This window comes from Ylistrum balloti, unplaced genomic scaffold, assembly GCF_031769215.1.
Source record: "Ylistrum balloti isolate Yb309-2 unplaced genomic scaffold, AGI_CSIRO_Ybal_v1 Utg371310, whole genome shotgun sequence".
Classification (NCBI taxonomy): Eukaryota; Metazoa; Mollusca; class Bivalvia; order Pectinida; family Pectinidae; genus Ylistrum; species Ylistrum balloti.
In genome coordinates this window covers 284,653-300,005 of record NW_026782700.1, presented here as the reverse complement: position 1 = coordinate 300,005, position 15,353 = coordinate 284,653, and the positions used below count along the sequence as shown (strand labels likewise).

Here is a 15,353-nt window from a genome sequence, read left to right as displayed (position 1 = left end):
TGACCTATCCTTCGGAAACAGTATTGTGTGTTTAGGGTAATTACATAATTAAATGAAATTAATTCAAAAGTCAGATCAACTGTGAAAAAAGAATGTTATGATGCACTGACCAAACGTAGTCGATTATTATGTAGATACTTAAGTGGAATATCCATATCGGGCGAGGTTCACTGTTCATATGACCAGAGACTGAAGGCCGGAAAACGTAGTAGTTACAACGAGGTGTAGCTGTACTGTGGTTATAGTACGGTACATTTAAAACCCACACCCACACACTGTAGCTTTTATGTCATAATCATTGTCCATATTATGATTATATGTTATAATGTTATATCGGGACATCTCCTCATTTTTCCTACATGCAAGGCTGTTGTATAAAGCATACTTTGATACAATTGCTTTCGCCATATAAAGACAAACTATAATTGCTCGCCTTGCTTGGTAGAGATTGGTCAGATATGACGCCTATGTCATTGTAAATAGGTGAAGATGTACGGCTCTATTATCTACGCAATCTAAACGATTTTCATTGAATAGATCAACGCACACGTGGAATGCATGACATTAGAGTCTAATTATCCTCGAAGAATATTTTTTATATATAAACTTTATTTATTTTACAACAATTGCGAAACAAGTTATGTCAAAACCCACGTGGTCGGGCAGATGACCCCTTATCTTTTCACGTCCGTTCCGGGAATCGAACCCCGGTCGGCTAGGTGAAAAGCGAGTGCGTTACCACTGCGCCACCCGACCACCCTATTTGCATATCACATGTCTTCATTTTATGACTACAATAAAAGAATTGACGTTTAAATGCATGTTTGTAAAAGAAACAATATTTCACGGTTTAACAGTCGAAATTGCTGTGATTAACAAAAGGATCATACATTTTATATATTCAGTGAGTGAAAATGGCTGTAAATGGCTCTAGAAACTCTTCAAGGCAGATGATTGTAAACATTCTGGAAACTCTTTATAACAGATGATTTTAAGACATCTGGAAACTGTTACGGAAGCTTTCATACATTTGATTCGTTTGATGAAGATGTCGCACCGAAGATGAAAGAAATCTCTCTGTCGCAAAGCATTACGTTAAATAATACACACAGTCGACAAATAGAATTCTGTACATTTGGCAAAGAAATCAACTTTTGGTGAATACTTGTGGTAGTACTTTTCCAGTGTTAGTAACTGTTATCCTATAAATGTCCGCAGGTCGGTAAGGGGAGTCGTTTTGCAATGGATTATGACTTCGGTCTTCCCCATATTGCTCGTTTCATAAATCTTATCCTCAACAGAAATCATGTCATGTAACGTTCACATAATTATTCTGTAGTTGTGCTTATAAGTGACCTTTATTACAGTTCACTGCAACGGTCATCTCTAACAGAGAATAACGTCAGAAGGAACAACATAAAGCAGCCTACATACACATGTCATCAAATGGCGCATTATGTGACGTGTTTGAATTTCATTGTTCTATTTACTGATAAGCGATTTAAAATTATCTTCTACATATATGACTATTGATGTAGGTTATGGCGTTATCAGTGTTATTCTCATCGTCTTTTAGTGTGTGTGTTTATAGGAATATTCCTTTATGGTTATAGTTGATAGCGTCTTTCATCCCTTTCGATATATATCCAGGGCACTCACGCGAAATATTTATCTTTTCCACAGCAAAGCCGGGATAAGTATGTGATGTATTGACATTGGTACAGCAGTGTGGCCACACAGCGTTGTTTAGTTAGTGACCATATAGACCTGTTACTTTTAGTGGCATATAGTTTTCCTTCAGTAGCAAAACTGATACTTAGAATTGTGGTTTCGGCCAAGAGCCTTGTGGCCGTTTGTTGTTGAATTTGTATCTACTTTGTAGTCTTCAAAGTCTATCACTCAAGCGACTGGTTTGGTTATTTATTTAATTAAATAATGCTACAATAAATTCCTATAATCTTGTTGATATATCTTGTGTATCGAGAGCGGTTATTTGAGACAATTTGGGTACGTCCATTTAATCTGTAGGCTGCAGCGTGTGTCCTTTTAGGTTACTAGGTGTCTAGGATTTTTCTAGCTAAAATAATGCATCTTAGCAACAAAGTATTTACTTCAGCCAATTTAACCGTTCTGACTTTGTGCTCCTTTGGAAAAGTGACATTACTTACTTGGATTCACAGGGCGAGTATCGTGTAAGAAGCAAAATGCACTTCCCCTCCCAGAGCACTTGGTCTTATTCTCCTGGTTATGTTTCAGGAGTCTCCATGTAAATATATCATTTGTTGATATTTTGCTCTAGTTTCATTGCATTTCAGTTTGGATAATGCTTATGTGGACGTGTTGGTTTTTTTGTCGATAACAGCATTTATAAATTGTCATAAAACACAGCACTTACAAAGAGTATATTTTCAAGATTCTTCGTATCAATTTTCCTTTGTTCATATTTTCCCTTTTTTCATACAGTATGTATTATCTTCATGGAAATATTGTTTTTCTTCTTGTCTACTTATACTGAACTTGCAGTTCCTCATATCGATGAGATATGCTTCAAAGTTTTTACAATATTAATTTAGAACTAGATACCGTGGTGCCATATCATGAATCACAGCAGTTTCTTCCTTCTAGGACTCGTCAATGACCCTAAACGCCTATTTTAAAACCTAGGAGGTGACTGAGGAAAATCTTAACTGATCGAAAAAAATGTCCTTTAATTCAATGAAATAAGGAATTTTCACATGTCTGTTGATTTCACAAGAACGTCGAGTACATGTGTATGTTCTACACCGTGTCATCTATTAGATCTTTTACGACGGCATTCATTTCCTCTGAGTGTAAATGCTTCTTTTCGACAATTTCTACACTGCTCATTCGGAAGACACATGTAAATAGCTCTCTTGATATGAAACAAACACAGATTACCTAATGAGTTCTACAAAAAAACAAGCAAAATATTATTAGTATTTTTATTTTTCCTGTCTCATTAATATAAACAGAGGGGACAAAATTGCTATATTTAGACTTAAAATAATAGCCATTATGAAACGAACTAGCAAATACCTAAAATTAAGCAGACGTTTCATTGCTGATTAATTTGTCTGTAAGTGACTTTACCATAATGAGGCCTATTTTTATGATTCCATAGTGAAAAATCCACTATAATCTGTGAACTTATTCACACGGATACTTAATTTCAACACTGTATTAGAAAGGATTAATTTTTTTTAGTTGTAATAATGCATGGCGTCAATATGTATTCTAAGCAGCAAGGGAGATAATTCGTTAATATCGGATTACATCATTTTACGGGAATGTTTTTTCGCAAGGAACCATAGAGATTCTTTTGACAACTGAACGTGACAAGTTTCTCACGATCTATGTGTAAAACAACAACCACGTAGCTTTCGTCACTCTCGATAAAATCACAGTTTGACTTTATTCGTCTCTTGCGAGAGTTTTACGTGATTTTTCCGATATTTTCCTGACGTCTGGCTGATTGTTAGAGGATATCAGTGTTCTAATAGTCAAAAACGGACTTTCTAATTCAGCTTTTAGTGTTGTGAATAAACGAATGTTGAGCGCGAATTATAAACACTTTTTTATCATTTTGAGGGCATCAGAGGTCAATACCGTTGCCTAGTGTGGTTGGACGTTTGGTATGGATTTGTCGTTTGGTCGCTGCTTTTGTGTGTCAACCTAAGGCAAATTATAAATGCTGTTGCTTCGGTCACCGGTCTTGAACCTTGCGTCACAAGGGAATTTGTAGGTGCTTGTTATAAAGGACGTAATGAAATAACGATTAACTTAGATTATTAACCCTCACAAAAGGAGAACGGTGCATACTCAAAATAAATCATTTATAACAAGAGTGCATTACCTTGAATAACATACAAAATGTTTTAAGTTGATCTTTATAATTTAATTGCGATATCGTTGACACTTTTTAATCAACTAATTTCTTTGATAATGCATACTGCATCAGTTGGCAATCAAATGTGACGTTGCAAAATATGTTTTGCTAGAAACGAAAACATCTGTTTATTAGAGAATTAAATCACACATGATTGACAGTTACTAAGATTTATCCAGCCTTTAAATATATGGCATTCATTGCATTAAATGACGTTAGCGCAACTCCCATCAGCATTTAAGCATTCGGTTGACTCATTTCAGTGAAGATTATGGTTAAGTTTTGACTCTTTTCAGTGAAGATTATGGTTAAGTTTTGACTCTTTTCAGTGAAGATTATGGTTAAGGTTTGACTCTTTTCAGTGAAGATTATGGTTAAGTTTTGACTCTTTTCAGTGAAGATTATGGTTAAGGTTTGACTCTTTCAGTGAAGACTATGGTTAAGTTTAAGGTATCCTTCATGAACTGAATGAGAACTTCCGTGTGCGATATGAAGTGGGACGCGTTTGCTGTTCGTTAATATATCTTTGTTGTTTACCTTGTTATCAATTCGGAACATGACATTACTTATATGGTTTGACCAATTACAGTGCGGTCGTCAAAGAACCAGAAAACGCGTATTCTCCGAAACACCAGGTCTCATGTTCTTTATACTTGATCTTTCTTTTGTTCATCATATTTTGCCGAGTTTCATCGATTTTTGACTTTTATTTCAAATCAGATTCAGATATATTGGCGTTTTCCTTGTTGTTTCCCATTTCTCTGTCTGGATTTCAGCACATTAGATTTATAGCGATCATGACGAGCCCTTGGATTGCGAAACATCTGTCAAATGCAGTTTAATTTATTGAGATATGCTTATCACATACCAAATTTGAATCGGGAGTTCCCTACACATATTCCTCTTCATGTGATCTGCCAAATTGTTTTCATTTTATATATGGTTTAAACAAGATAAGATCAATAAAAAGGTGTGTATTGCAGAGAATGATATATTTTCTAAATAGGTATAAGTTTGAAGGGATATTGATAGATTTAGGTGGATTGTTGGAAAGTTCAATAGTTTAACCTTTGTTTAGCAAGATTCTAAACAACTATTGACGGTATGCAGTTGCCCCTTTTAAAATGGTCATTTTCGTGAAAAAAAATCTGGAAGAAACGTTTGTTGAATATCGTTTCACATGTTGTTCTCATATACAGCTCAACATATCGGGATGTTATTGATCGTAGGGTCTGTATGTTACCCAGGAAACATTAGGTTAATGTTCTACTGTGTTTTGTCATATAAAACAAAGTCGTCTCTTCAAAAGGTTTATAGGCCCAGATGTCTGTCCTTCTTGGCCGTTTTCTATTTTGAACTTTTGAAGTATTAACTTAAGGGAAAATAAAGCGTGTTTGCCAAATCTGGAACTGTTTGAGTAGCTAGCCTTGACCTGTATGTAGATACGTATATATGTATAATGAGTTTCCGATAAAAACATGTTAGTATTCAAATCACGCAGACATTGAAGGGTAATCATGTACAATCTATGTATTTATTCATAGAAAAATTGAATTTTTTTTTTCAGATATAAATTAATTAAAATATGTCGTTTGATGTACTGCCTGTATAAAACCCGACTGCTCTAACGGCCCCAGACATGGAGCGATGTATCTCTGCTAACGATAAGATAGCAGTAATATGTCTGAATCTTAAAGAATGAAAAATCAAATTCAATTATATAGAATGTTGAAGCTTAGACAAAGAAATTTTTTGAATGTTTCATCGTCCCATTAAACAATAATAGTCATATTCCGGTCGTCAAGCAACGAACGACACATGTCAGCCCACATGAAAGAAGAAAAACATTTTCACTGTGTTATTCCGTTTCTGCCCTTGGTGTTCATAAACAAGATTTGCATAAATACAATTGCTGAATGAAAATGATAACCTTGAGGTACCGATTCAGTTTCGTCAGAAGGCGCATGTATACACTAAAACAGTGAAACGAATGATTCACCAGGGTCAAATTGGGACCAAGCTTCATTTCCATCGGATGCATTTTAGCGCAAACTTGTGTATTAAATAACGTTTGTTTTAAATTACTCGGAAATCTTCTTTGATGGGATTTATATCATCTGATGATCAAATTGTCAGAAGAAATCCAAACTGTAGTCATTTTTTACCAGATAAACGATATGTTATGGTTCTTAACGCACGCGAGAATTCGCGAGTCAAGAGTTCCATCGGATTGGAAGAATTAATCCCATCGTTAACAAATAGTTTAAACGTTTTGTTACAAGACATGAATGTTTCCAAATCAAGGGTTCAATGCATTTTTTTTCAAAACATCAACTTATTTATGGACTCGAACTCTGATTCGATATAATAGTTGTTGCACAGCCTCTAGATGAACCTAACTATGACGTTGTGTGTGGCAATTATGTGTGGCAATGGCGCTGGTATCGTTACTTATACCAGATGTAAATGCATAATGCTTGGTTACATCTATAGATTTTATATAAACGCTGTTTAAATGGAAGGAGACATGTAAGATATTTATATGTAATGTGAAGTGATATGTTTATTTGCAAGAATTTAATAAATCACAAATTTAATCATTTGCTCATGTAACAGTTGTGTTGTCATGTAGTCGTCAATTACACCCGAGTGGCGCCACCAACTGTTTCCTAGAATTGAACTACTGTAACGATCTATATCAGGTAATTTGTTATTTTTGTCCTTTGGTTATCAGATGTAAAGATAAATAATGATATTTATTTTTCTGTAAGCGAAGCAAGGTGTTTGAGGTAACATTGGGGTTACTACATATATTATTAACGCGCTCTAAGATGTAGAAAAAAAGTAGTTAACAATCCGTATATATGTATTGCATCATTAGCAACCCTTATATTCACATCAGTATCGATCCTTTAATTCACAACCTTAAATTTACTTAACTAGTGATACTTATATACACATCCGATAAGAAGTTTTGTCATTAAATGTTTTTGAAAACCCCAAATGACGTTGTACTCATCGGTTGTACAGTAGCGAGCTCAATTGGTAAGCCATTTTTCACCGGGAGCAGTATGTGCCGCCATTGACCATGAGAATAGCAACAGAAAGAAACTGATGTTTTTATCTACTTTTTTGTTTTATTTTTAACTGATTATAATGCTAGCAAATCGACTTAATCTGTTTCTAGTGCTACTGCTAACCTCATAACTAGATCTTTCATACTGCTAACCACCAGCCAAAATGTTTTACTGTGATAACCATTCGGCTAAATCTGTTAATAGCGCTAACCAGGTGTCTTATTGCAAACCACCCGTTTTCATCTCTTTATAATGCTACCAATCTTCACAGAGTTCGACCAATTGGCTAAATTCGCTCAATACATCCGCCTTTATGATACATCTCATTAATTGTCATTTACAACACAAAAGGCGGGAAATACTTGAGTGATTGTGATCTTCTACTTCAAGATCAATAATGATAATTGCTTTCGGTGACTGCTACATTTTAACCGTATCTAAATGAACACTGCATGGTCCTCTAATGATCTAAATATCGGGCCAGATGATTTTCTCTTCCACGATGGTCAATGTTAATCTGATTTGTTATGATGACTTTCGGATACAAATTATATTAACTGTCGAGTGGCAAAATCATACAAACGCTTGTTTCTTGGGCGGATTCTGTGTGACAGAACAAGATCCACGCTTGTTACCTTCATTAACTCTCTATATCCAGTCTTAGTGATTTTGACTTACTTTATGAGTTATGCTTTTACTGCCTAAACTAGCCATCACTTTCATGTTTAACTGATGCAATGCGATATGTATGTTTTAGTAATACCGCCTCTTAAAAGCTGGATACTGATAGACATCTACATTAAAGCAGACCTTATGATGTTTGCTTTCTGTTATGTATATATGCAGTCAGACTTGTATATCATAATTCCGCTTTCATCGGATGGATTTCAAGGAATCTAGATAGTTCAGGTTTGACCTCCACAACTTCGTCTTCACGAACATGACGTGCGTGATTCGATGGTTTCGATGTTTTTTCGGATGAAGCTTAAATACGATGTGTGCTGTGTCTTTGGATATCATATTGTGGGCCTCCAGTATGTTGTTCAGTGAGGTTGCCACCAGATAATTCAAGGATATACTAACTCAAAATGGCCCTGGTCATTGACTTCGATTGGACACTATTCGCATAAGTTAGGACACCGTCACGCATTAACACTAATTTTATTATTGAACAGTATTGGAAGTACCAAATAAAGGAGCGATATGGCTGGGAAAATGACATTTACTTCACACACACAAACACTTCATCTAGCATGTCCGTTAAACAAATGATAATTGGTTTCTTTAATTCATTGCTGATTTAGCTTGCTGACAAATAGGCATTGTAGAAAATCAACTAGAATTTCTAAAATCTGTCACCGATAGATTTGGATAGCAGATTCATTAGACAAGTGGTAAAAGATAATTGAACTTACAGAACGTCTGACGAATATTTATGCAGAACACTTGTAAACATTTGCTGGTAAAGCGTTATTCCTATAAATTTGTAGACATTACGAATTAGATAACGCACAGGTCTTGGAGTACAATAACAAGTTTCTCTCGGAATAATCGCCTATAGCTGTCTGGCGGTCAGTGTCCTTTTTATTTACTGTTCTGTGTGAGATGAATTTTTCAGAAACAGAAAGACATCGTAATATGATGTCAGATATTCAGAAAGAAAATGTCGGTGATAATGTTGAATATATGCCGTCAGGCGTAGCCATTAAAGTAAATCTTTAAAATACGATGGCAGTGTTGTGTTGACTTAGAAATGCGACACTTTCAATTTGTTTTAAAGAAAACATATAGACATCACAGATATTGGACATAAAATTAAGTAATATTCTAATCTGTTCATTGATTTTCATCTTTTCTTAATATTATCGAAAGTCAACGAAGACGTTAGAAACATTTTAAAGGTTAAACAAATGAAACTTCGTATGTTGTTCGTAGATTTTGTTCAATATAAGTGGTCTCAATGATGAAAAAACTTATTAAAGCTTAGCTTAATTCTCCTCCCCACCTTGCAATGCCTTGTTTCCCTCTAGTGCCTCTGTGAGGGTACTCCAAATTGCATGGTATCAAGCTGTGTGAGACGTTCCCTGTATTCAATTAGCACGCGAGTGGCCGCGCACGACCACTCTTACATCGCATGGGGACAGTAATAATGTTGACACTGCCTGCATTAGGCGTTGACGCGACTGTCTGATGACGGTGGAACTTCCGTCTCGTGGAGCCAAAGAATTATAGTGCAAGAGTATGTCGCGTACGGTACCGGAGTCAAATATTTTCTGGTTATGTTGCTCTTAAGCATTTATAACCATTTACCATATGTGTGTCAGGTAACCTTACAAATGCATGATTATCAGTTTAATGTTGGCCAATACAAGCCATTTCCCTAACATATTGTATATATATATATATATATATATTCTAACCGTGTACACACCTGTTGATATATAAAGGTTCTTAATTAAAATTTCATTTCATGTGAGTTGTTATGAAACGATGATTTTGCGTTCTTATTTTTGAAAGTTTTGTCTAGCAAACATTTAAATTTCAATGAGTTGTATACAATCTCATATGAAGTAAAATCAAGATTAAGATTCTTTTGTATCACATAACTCACAAAAGCTACTTTATGACAAGCTGTAATGTAAAAATGTTGATGACAAAAGCAAACGGAGGCAGACATATTGTGTCATTTTCAATTGATGACGTAACGTCATTGTCTATATCATGACTTACAATCGACTTCTAAATGGCGTTGTCAATTATAAATGTTTATGGTACAATGCACTATCGATTTATGGACAGATATATCACAAGTGTCACTCAGTACATTTAGGTTGCCCATCAGTGTGAGTTGATACAGTAGTTGTTGCTTTAGATTCGGTCAAGGGAAAGTCTGACTGGAGGTGAGATATTTATAACGTATGTTGCACACGTATTTTCTCATTTCCAGACTTAAGGACACAGTTTGCAAATAGGTTAATGTATCACAACATAAATATATGGAACGTTTCGATGACAAATAAGAGAAGTGGCGTATAAAGGTTGTTGTTAAGTAGTAATTCTTGAACACTGGATTTGATATGTGTACTGATACGTGATGGTATAGCCCAGTCATCTCGATTGACAACCCCGCCATTTCGGTATAAGAGATAGATTCACGTTTTGCTGTTTCTATCTCCAGGATTTCTATCTTAACATATTCAAATGTGCGTGTTAACTAAAGAGCATTTTTCTAATCCTTAAGTATGGCAATGCTGCTTCTATTCTGATTCCTTGTATTTGTATGTTTCACACATTCTACGTTGACCCAGCAATGGAGTTCTTCGATGTGATTTCACCGGATTCATGATATAAATGTATGATTCCTCTCAACAGTAAAAGGATGATGACAATGTACTTTCATTGGTTCCTCTTTACAGAGGTTACGACATTTCCTTAATTTTGATATTGACATTCACGCGGTTCAACGCAGGGTTGTCGATGGTTTATATGACAAAGGTGACCAGGTACGCAACGTACATGACATTGAAAGAAATGACACAGAGCACAGATAAGCATTCCCTTCTGTAAGCGTGGCTTTCACGATGTCTTAAGAACAAAATGGTGTCAGTTTTAAAAATTCATTGATTTAATCAATTTCACTGAAAGAGTTATGGCGGATCAGGCGATTAGGCTCACAAATGTGTGTCCACATTTCTAAAGAGGTTTCCTGTCTTTTAAGACAAAATGATTGCACATTTTCAACGAAATGGCTACTGCATAATTAATAAATCTCCAGCAGGATGGTGCACCATTCTTGTTGATGAAGTTATATTGCTTTTAACTGGGAAACAAGCCGCGGAGTATCTGCTTAATTCCAACTGAAACAGCAATGACGAAAACAATTAGAAATTAGTCTCCACTGACACCAATTAATGTCCTTCATTCCTTCTCCTTATTTTTTATCTCGCGTTTTCCTTATTCTACGTTCTTTGCAACCGTTGAATGTATACCTCATATCTTTTACCTTATAACCTTTGGTCGCCATTATTTACAAACTATTTTCTGATCTAATCGTTCTTTCCTCGTTTTCCTTACTTGATCCGTCTTCCTTCAGTTTTCTCCTACATTCTTGTATCTATATAGGTTTTTCTCGTGAATTCCATCAATTATTTCATGAAACAAAATTTATTCTTACAATTGTATGTTAATGGTTATATTGTCAGTCACCCGTTCCAGGTCTAACTCTGCTCTTTCATTCTCCGTTTTTCTATATGAGTATTTGTGTTCCGGTAAGGCATTTTTTTTTTTTTAATATTGGGTATTGGTTCTTGTTTGGTACACTATTGGATCACAAATGATAATGTTTCAATTTACTAAAATTTGCAATGAACATGAAACATAATCAATATTCCATAACTGCTTACTTTCTGTACACAGCAGATTGTTGCTGATATATGGTAGGAAATGTTTACGCGGTGTACCAATCACTCACATTTAGTAATGAAATGACCGCGAAATGATAAACACGAACATCAAGCGGTAAAGTGGCATCAAATAGTTCCCCAGTTGCTCGTAATATGCTGTTTGAAATATCAATGCGTTTTGTATCCATGCGCACACAGACATTTGACAGAAATTGACAGGTTTAAAAGATCACTGAGAAAGAAATAGGTTTACACTATACAAGGCAGATAATTCAATCCCACATTAACAAAATAAGGCGGTAGAGTTTTGACATGTAAAACCCCCAGAGGACACATACAACAACGCTTTGTTTTCCCAACTCTGGCTAGGCCAGCTTAACGAAATGAAAAGTACGTCTCCATAGCAACAATTTCCCTGGATAAAGATTAACAGTTCTACACAGACAAGGTTTTGGTAGTTATTTTAAGATATTGTTGTTTTGTATGTTTTAATCTTATGGAGTTATTCTATATACAGCGTACGTGTTTAGACATCTTAGTTAATGAAGTAGCCCTGACATTTCTGGGCCAGTTTGAACTGTAGCGACTGAAAATATTGAATACTCCACCGCTATTAAGTATTGGCGTTTGATAGTAGTTTCAGAGATCAACTTCATTCACCTATCATCGTTTGATCGTTCTAGTAATTAGTATTCATCGCCACACGTCTTGGTTAATTGTAATAAAATGTTGCATAACTGTTATACAGGGTCATGTTGTTATACCTGAGACACAAGGTGTGGCTTTGTCGTCGCCATGTTGGCGACATATCTTTTCTCTAAAAGTAAATTTTAACTGTGGTCTAATCTTAACACATATTTCTTAACAGTAGAATTGTTCTGTATATATATTTTAAACGTTGAACTGTTCTGAATACATTCTTTAAAAGTGAAACTGTTCTGTATAAATTTCTTTTAAGTGAAACTGTTCTGTATAAATTTCTTTTAAGTGGAACTGTTTAGTATATATTTCCTTATCAGTGAAACTGTTCTGTATAAATTTGAATAGATCTGTATATATGTATATTTTTAACAGTAGAACAGGTCTTCGACTATTTTTGAGGAATGGAGCTGATATGTAAACTTTTCTGAAAGTTAGAACAGTTCTCTATATTTTTACTCAGAACAATTCTGAATTGATTTGAACATTATTTATACCTAGTATAAAAGTTGTTGGTATATTTCATTGATGTGAACTTGTTTTTATACTTTTTAAATAGTTGGGCTGTTTTGTTTACCTATTTAGAAAGTGGAATAGCTCTTTCATGCAGTTTTAAACCATTGTGCATTGGTTTACACTGTTTAATTGTACGGTCGGTTGTATTTCTCTCCTTGTGGTTTATTACCTCATATATTCCACATGTATATGAAAGCTTCTGAAAGCGTTGTGTGAAAACATCAATTTTTTTTAAATATTGCATGCGTCAAGTTCCATGTTAAGAATTTCCAGAAATATTTCCAATAAAATTGAAACTATAAGCGATTTCAGATGGTGTCAATTTCCTTCATGTTAACTGATGATGCATAAGTGCAGATAATGTTTTGAAAACTTATCGAGAAAGGGTTACAATTGTTAACATCTCTGAATTGTTTATTGTTTTCAGCGGATGTCGTGATATATATTGGCGTCAATGATGTTAACTTTCATCGTCAAGGGAAAATTTTCCATTTAATTTCGCCCTAACTTAGCATTACTGCATCTGCACGTTCTCTTTTGTATTATTGTTCGTATGAATTTGGAAATTTTCCAAAAACTTCAAACAAATTTTGCTTGATACCTTTTTCGACAAATATCGGTTAACTTATGAGAGTGGTATTTCGGATATTGTAACAACTTATCACTATAATGTTTGATTAATTATGTTCTGTACCATTATCTTGTCATTTCATTGTTCTAATTGTCCCAGTCATTATATCGGATTTTAGCTTTAGTGCTGAGGTGTTGTCTGTTAAACCTCTCTAGTTTAGGAGGAGCGTATAGTGTAACCCATGTCTCTCCTTACCGTTATATCAGTTTTTAGATGGATTGGTGACGTAGTGTCTGTTATACCTCTCTAGTTGAGGAGGAGGGTATAGTGTAGCCCATGTACTTCCTTACTGTTATATCAGTTTTTAGATTAATTGATGACGTAGTCTCTTTTATACCTCTCTAGTTTAGGAGGAGCGTATAGTATAACCCATGTCTCTCCTTACCGTTACATCAGTTTTTAGATGGATTGGAGACGTAGTGTCTGTTATACCTCTCTAGTTAAGGAGGAGGGTATAGTGTAGCCCATGTATATCAGTTTTTAGATTAATTGATGACGTAGTCTCTTTTATACCCATTCTCTCTCTCCTACCGTTACATCAGTTTTTAGATTAATTGATTAACTCTCTAGGTGACATAGTGTCAGTTATACCTCTCTAGTTTAGGAGGAGCGTATAGTGTAAACCATGTCTCTCTTACCGTTATATCAGTGTTTTATATTAACTGGTGACATAGTGTCAGTTATACCTCTCTAGTTTAGGAGGAGCGTATAGTGTAAACCATGTCTCTCTTACCGTTACATCAGTTTTTTTATATTAACTGGTGACATAGTGTCAGTTATACCTCTCTAGTTTAGGAGGAGCGTATAGTGTAACCCGTGTCTCTCTTACCGTTACATCAGTTTTTTATATTAACTGGTGACATAGTGTCAGTTATACCTCTCTAGTTTAGGAGGAGCGTATAGTGTAACCCGTGTCTCTCTTACCGTTACAGCAGTTTTTTATATTAACTGGTGACATAGTGTCAGTTATACCTCTCTAGTTTAGGAGGAGCGTATAGTGTAACCCATGTCTCTCCTTACCGTTATATCAGTTTTTAGTTTTAATGGTGAGGTGTTGTATGTCATTCCTCTCTAGTTTAGAAGCGACCTAATGATATACTTGGTATTCTAGATAATTTAGTGTATTCTGTTAGATCGACGATGCATATCATCCAAATTTATTTTATCTTAGTAATTGTCAAGCACGTTCCGAAATGAAAAGTAGATTAATAACAAGGAAATCAACTGATATTCTCACCAGTGTCGAACGCACCTAACTTTCTATCGGGCAAGTAAATGATATATGTTCTCTTGTGATTACAATTTAAACCATTAAATGATCCTGTAAGTGTTTCACACGTATTTCTGTGTTATACATATTGCACGCATGAGTGATCATCATTGGTCGATACAAATTTAGAATTAAAATGTATCGCCATACAGCTATTGCGTCTGTCTAGGACTGCACACAAAAGGTATGTTAAAACCACGGAGGCGACAGCGGAAACCCCGAACTGGTTGAAATGAATAGCAAATACCAGATGGAGATGTGCACTGGCTCAGAAATAAAAACAAACATTGTTTGAATTACTAAATAGAACGTGCAGATATTCTGAACCGTACCGCTTTTCGAATGATTTGAAACATGATATGCAGCTTAAGGCAAACATTGGGGTCCTGCCTCCAGTAGCAGTGTCTGTCACCTCCAGTCACAAAGATTGTAAAATGCAAAATGTTCAGAACATTTAACTGCAGTTTTAAAAATGTTCTTCGGCTTCTTTCATGGAAATCGTGTTATCGGGTAGGAGATTTAGCCGTTTGAGTAACTGCGACATTTAAACATAGGTTGTGAAAGCTAGATGGTAACAATCTAGGAAGATCACATATTGGACAGCTGGTGATAAGCTGTCTTTGTAGGCTGGGTTATAATAAATACCGGGGATGTTTGAGTTATGAAGAATTGGGCTTTGTTTTCTAACTTTTGAGTTCTTAAAAATTTGATGGAGACAGAGCTTCAGTTATTGTAATGTTATAGTTGTAAAGGTGGAATACACCAAATGGTATGAATGAATCTGTTCACGTCATTCAATCTTACAGACTTTTGGGACATACTAAAGATGATATGATTGTGTAATAGTTCT

The 15,353-nt window shown here is 35.2% G+C and overlaps 1 protein-coding gene across 1 annotated transcript in view; it reads left to right on the top strand.

The window, feature by feature from the left end:
• The window catches only part of LOC132561947 (cyclic nucleotide-gated channel rod photoreceptor subunit alpha-like), a 161,663-nt gene that overhangs the window by 140,943 nt on the left and 5,367 nt on the right, over positions 1-15,353 (top strand). The window lies entirely within an intron of this gene.